The sequence below is a fragment of the Aplysia californica genome, unplaced genomic scaffold, assembly GCF_000002075.1.
Source record: "Aplysia californica isolate F4 #8 unplaced genomic scaffold, AplCal3.0 scaffold00352, whole genome shotgun sequence".
NCBI lineage: Eukaryota > Metazoa > Mollusca > Gastropoda > Aplysiida > Aplysiidae > Aplysia > Aplysia californica.
Genome location: NW_004797622.1, coordinates 271,450 through 277,956, shown reverse-complemented (window position 1 = coordinate 277,956; position 6,507 = coordinate 271,450).

Here is a 6,507-nt window from a genome sequence, read left to right as displayed (position 1 = left end):
TATATATATGAGTCTTTTTTATGTCGCATTTTTTAAATTTGTGATTCCAGACCTAATTCCTTGGACACCAATAAAAGATATTGCTTAAAATTGCCGTTGACTATGTTCATGAACAAGGTAAAACGTTCCTTGACCTTAAAATCAGGTTTTCAAAACTGCCCAAGTCATAGAAATTTTAGAGCTCTTTTGTAAATCTTGCTCAGTGGGCAGAATGGCAAGTTTCGCAACACGTATATGTTTTTTAAAACATGCTTAGGGATAAAAGTCATGGCTCTAGGGATTAAATATTTCACAGTTATTCAGAGTATTGAACAGCATTACCGAAGCAAAAAAAATCTTGGTGCCCGTCTTTGTCTTATTTTTGTTAATTAGCTCTCCTATCTCCAAATTTTGCTTGACCCATTTCAAAGTTCTCTCCTGTTACCCAGCATTTCACACAGAAAAATGGTCCCTAGATATAAATGTATTTCTTTGAGATTTTGCGAGTGAAGACTACCTTCATATTCCTGTATATAACATGAGACAGCGGAGTTTATGCAACGCACGATTGAATGATACAGAGCCAAGTTCAACCCAACATGGTGAGTATTTGAGCATAAATGTCCCTCCTGTTACCAGGGTCTATAACGACTTATTATACAGAAATCCGATACACTCAATGATAAGACAATCTATAACATGAGCTCTACCCAGTGAGTGGTTGCCAGGTACTGATGTACAGAATTCCATCCTGTTACTTTCCCTCCTGTTACCCGTGTTTTGGTAACAGGATAGAACAAAAAGTAAAGGAGAGAAAGGAGTGTGCTCAATATCTTAACCGACCACAGTTTGGGTTAGAATGTGAGGTAGTCCACGTTTAATAGAGTAAATGAAAGAGGTTAAAACTAAAGGCATGTTTGTGTTTTTTCAACAGAACACCTGAATAATAATTTTTATCTTTGAGTAACAGGACAGAATTGAGAGTAACAGGAGAAAATACAAGATAGCAGGACGGAGTGGTACGTGTCAAATAGCTAAACCGACCAAAATTCGGGTTGGAAATGGGTCATTCATTCAAAAAACAAAGCTGAATAGTTACTATATGAAAGATGTGTCTGTACTGTTTTAACAAACTCCTGTATTGTGATTCTGTAATTTAGGTAACAGAGTGGAATTGAGAGCAATAGTGAGGGAACAACAGAGTTAAATGAAAGACAAAAACCTTCCATTTTTCCTACATCGATGATAATAATAATGCAACCTACTTTTGTTCCACCAAATTCTAGAACTTTCTATTTTGATAAATGGTATCGAAGAGTTCTAAGTAATCGTGATATTGCAGGTTTAAGGGTTCGAGGCTCCGCTCGGTCCAAAGTTGTGTCCTTGAGAAAGATACTTAACCCACGAATTTCCCATTTGGCTCAGTCCTTTCGGAGAGGACGTTTACCGTTAAACTCAGAGGTCCCACCTCTGAAATAATCTTATAAGTGCGTTAAACCTGTAGCATTTAACTATTTTAACCAAAGAGTTCTTAAAATGTAGGTCTAGATCTAGATCTTTTATTTACGAGGTCTGTCTCAGAATAAAGTTTCCCTCCTCCATAAAAATCAAGAGTACGCAACCAACAGCCAGTAAATTTTGTGACGTCATGACTTCATGTCCAAGAAATCTCAACGCCAAATTGCAAGTGTATTGGTGAACGGGTCATAGAGCTGTGACGTGTCAAATGTGGTGTTCTTGTGTACTTTGTCCAAGGCAAATTCGAGGAAAATCGCTGAGCAAAACACTGGAGCAACCTTCTCACGCTACGATGTCCGAGTTGTGATCAAATTTTCAACTCTTCTCGGCAAGTCTGCAGTTGAAAGCCATGGTGATCTATGCAAAGTAATATGGAATAATACCCCATCAACTCAAACTGTAAGGAAATTGATCAGGGAGGTTGAAGGTGGGAGGTCGGACATGAAAGATGAAGCGCACACAGAAAACACGGGGAGAGAAAGGTGATGCTCATTTTTTCAACATGCGTGGCATCATACTGTGCTGGCTAGTCACACCTGGCGTAACTGTCACAGGTGACTACGACAGGTTCGTCCTCAAAGACAAGCTGAGACCTGCGATCCGGAAAAAAGACCCGCTTTGCTTGGAGAAGGCATAATCCTGCATCATGACAACGCGCCTGTTCACAAGTCGAGTTGTGAACGAGCTTCTTGAGGCCTACTCATGAGAATTATTGGAACACACGCCCTATTCGCTCAATCTCGCCCATTGCAACTTCTACCTCTTCCCCAAGGTGAAAGAAATGCTTCGAGGTCGGTGATTTGAGGACGAGGACCAGATTCAAGAGGCTATGTGAAAAGCACTCGGGACCTTGGACAAACGATCACTGACCACTGTCTTTGACTGCTTGGTACATCAAATTGAGAAATGTCTTGAACTTGATGGTTCCTACGTTGAATAGGTATATAAATAAGCTTTCTTTTGATACCAAATACAAGGTGATTTATGATTATATGTGAGGACAGCATGACAGGAAAACTTTATTCTGAGACAGACCTCGCAGTTGAAGATTTAGAACATTTCACGTTTTCGCAGAGACGTAGACGTAGATTGAAGTAAGAAATGAGAATCTTCTTCACCGAAAATTTGTCACACATGAAATCAGCTTAGCTTAGTTGACTTTAGCACTATGCCACTTATGCTAGATCTAGATTTGTTGTATGAAGGGCAGGCCCTATTAATAGTTGATTTCCCAAACAGGACTTTTATTTATATTTGCTTTGTTTCACCAGAGACAAAGCTGACTCCTGCTGAAAAAAAAGTAATAAAGGAGAGACAGAGAGAGGCGAAACAAGAACCCAATGAAGACACTGCACGACATGCAGTATGAAAAGCAGAACTGCATCAAAGACAAAGAACAAAGGGAAAGGAAACCTGTCGTTTGTGTGATTTCAAGAGACCATTGGGCAGCATGTATGGAATGGAGAAAAACGAAGAAAGACACAAATCTGAAGAGGAAATCAAACAGTGCCGATGAAAACAGATGCCCCATCCTCAAGTATGCTATTTTTTTTTTAGACTAAAATGTAGGTTTGCGATGAAAACAGTGCAGAGAAGAAAAAAAATTAAAGTTGAAAATGAAAACCTTATCTGAGAGCAAGAAGGCAGTGAAAAGAATATTAAAATATCCTTTTGCTCTCCAGGATGAGTTGAAAGACCGATAAAAGAAAACAAAAGTATTCGAATGTTGGCTTCTGGAGAAATATTAAGAAAGTACAAAATCCAGAGCAAATGTTTAGATTATTTAGTAGAGGTTTTACGGCACTCGCAACTGCATAAGGTCATATGAGCGCCAAGGGGCGGATGTCAACAGAGAAGTCCTTACAGGGAATCAGGCATACTCTGCTCACCTCTCTTGCTTCAACAGCACGAAGTCTGTTTTGGCTTTCAAGGCACCCCGGAAATAGCGAGTCACAAGGGAGTGACAAACATACAAAAGAAGTAGAGGACAAATGACAATAGCAAGGATTAGAAAAGAAAAGGCAGAGGTTCCCTGATGTAGATCAGGCTCAGTTATGAGCTTGACATTGATGAATCAGCCCATTCACAATTACATTGTGCATGAACGAGAAATGTCCCCCCCTTTGGGAATGGCCTAAAGACACTTCAGTCAGTGGCACCGCCTCAAGGGGTGAGCAAATTTTAATTTTGTAAAACTTTCAACAAAAAGAACCAAAGGAAACTGAATTTTTAAAAAGTTCTTTCAACTCTGCAGATGGAGAAAGTCCACATTTAGGATTTTTTTTTCCCTTTGGCCTGACAACTCGAGAATTTTGAACGGTTTAAAAATATTGTTACCAATGTTACCTTGAAAGAGATTTTTTTAAAACCCAAAAACGTTTGTTGAATGACATCGTGCGTAGAACATCTGTACAGACAGTACCAGAGCAGTTCAAACATTGTTTTACAAGCTTTTGGCGGCGGACGCTATTTAATAATCAGATCAAAACACTTGTGCGTGCAAGATTTGTGATAACACTGGACTGACAGCTGACGCATCGTTTATGCATTGTTTTCATCTGAAGGTTATTCCTGCTCAAGTTAGGCCAAAACATGCATGCACGTATCGTACGATCATAGAAACCCAGTCCCACTACTGAACATCACCATCGACGGGACACAACTTAAACAAGTTGAGGTATTTGAATAGCTTGGGAGCATTCTTACACATGACGTAAGATTGGACATAGGAAAGTTGAAATCAGGACCCAAAAGCAAAGGCAGAAACCCATAAACTGTCAGCACTACTCACCCATAAGTACCTACCATTGGAAGGAAAAAGACAACGACTTATTCACAGCATATTCCTTCCAACACTGACTTACAACATAAAACAGGAAGACGAAAGACTGATAAACGAAATTTGACAGGGAATAAACCAGTTATAGAACAAGAACATCAAAGAAAGAAGTGGTTCGATCATCTGATGAGAGTGTCACCAAATCAACCAGCTTCACGAGCTGACAACTCTAATATATCCGGATACAAGGGCAGGTGCAGACCACGCAAAACTTGGCTGGATAGCGTTATAGAGGATAGAGGTCTACAAGGGCAGGTGCAGACCACGCAAAACTTGGCTGGAAAGCCTTATAGAGGATAGAGGTCCTCCCAAAGAATAACATTTCAACAACAGAAGTCACCTACACTGCCCTTGACTGAAAATTGTACACCCCCCCCCCCCCCCGACAGCAACTGATGCAAGAGGAAGGATGAAGCAAAGTAAAAGGATCCAATCCTAGCATACTCTGAAGACATGAGACTCACTGCAACGTGGCAGAAATGGGTAGTAATGAAAGAAAATAGAAATCCCGAACGGCGAACAGAAGAAAGTAAGAATCTCTAAGAAGAGAACAGAAACTGGGAGGCTGATGCCATTGTGGGCTTTATTCCAGAAAACGTTTCGACAGTACAAGTTATACGATTCTAATACTGACCCTCAGTTTAAGGAAAGAGCAACTTTCAAGCTAATGAAGCAAGAGTACATGCTAACGTCGCTCAAAATTGTTTGAGTAAAATGGAAGAGGAAATACAAAGCACACACGATGGGGCTTTGCAAAATCAACTGTCTACACTACACACTGGTAACTTTACTTTATTCTTACTTTATCTGATCTCTTCTACTGCGAGGTGTGGAGGACAGATTCAGTTCTCGGACATGGGCAAGGTGTGTTGCTTTTTGGATCGGCATATTGTGCTTTAAAGGATGTCTTTGACTCCATCGATCCATCTTTTTATTAGCCTCCCTTTTGCTCTGAAGCCATTGAATCGCATCTTGTAGATCGTTGAGGCTGGCAGTTGTGGCCCCATTCTCATTACGCGTCCAAAACATCCTCTCGACATAATAAAATATTTCGTTTCGACGCCCATTTATTGTTTGATGCCTTCGTTTTTTTACTCTGGTAACTAGATTCTACATCCTGTAAACAACGTCTGGACAGAATATGTTACATACCTTTAACATTCCCATCCATTCTTCAGTTATTCCTTTAGATGATATCACAGTTTTGTTGTTAAAGTCTGATAACAGTCTTTTATGTTCTCTCCTGTTACCCACGTTTCCCTCCTGTTACCGCCCCTCTTTACGTTCATTAAAAAAAATCTTGAACTTTGTTTTTAAAAAGTAAGTGTGGCATTAGCTTCACCTTACTGATAGCTTCACCTTACTGATAAAAGGAATAGAAATTCATATGATCACAATGTGTTTGATCTTAGAGTGAGAATCACAAACTGAAATTCTAAAATTTTCACAGATCTTTTAATTTGGAACTTTAATCCGAAATAATTTTCCGTTGATTCTAAAACTAAAGTGTTTTTTTTTATTATTTGCCCGATGAATAGACCTAGTTTCATCAACATATATTGCATTAAACCCCCAAAATATATTCCAGTATACAGCTCTATGATTTCTGCAGGTAACAGGAGATAACATTTTCCTAGGAAGTTTAAGGCAAACGTTGACGTTACGCTCTAAGTTGACGGAATTAAGCTCAGAAATTTCACATTAATGTCTACAGATGGTTGACATATTGCATCAATATTATTTCGAAACTTTTCATAAAAATTCATATTTCGAAAAAATGAGAATCTAAAAGGTGACATTTTTTAAAAATGACTCATATATATATACTAGTTGGGCCACCTTTCAAGGAAAGGAATGATCGGTGCTTTAATATAAACTAAAAGTTATGGGCCTACTATATTTACACTCTACTGGAATGGGGAAATAAATCTTGAGAGATGCAAAAAATTAGAAGGTCTAGATCTATAGTCTCAAAACAAAATGCGCCTCGCCACGAAATATCACTTCCGGATTTTTTAAAATTACAGAGACAGAAGCGTCGGCCTACAAAAGCGATCGGCGAAATAAAGAAATTTTGCTTTTTGCAGCAAAACTGAAAAAACGAAAGGCGTCATGATCTGGAAAATTTTAAAGAATCTTTTGGCGAAAACCGCATGTCAATCGATGCAGCC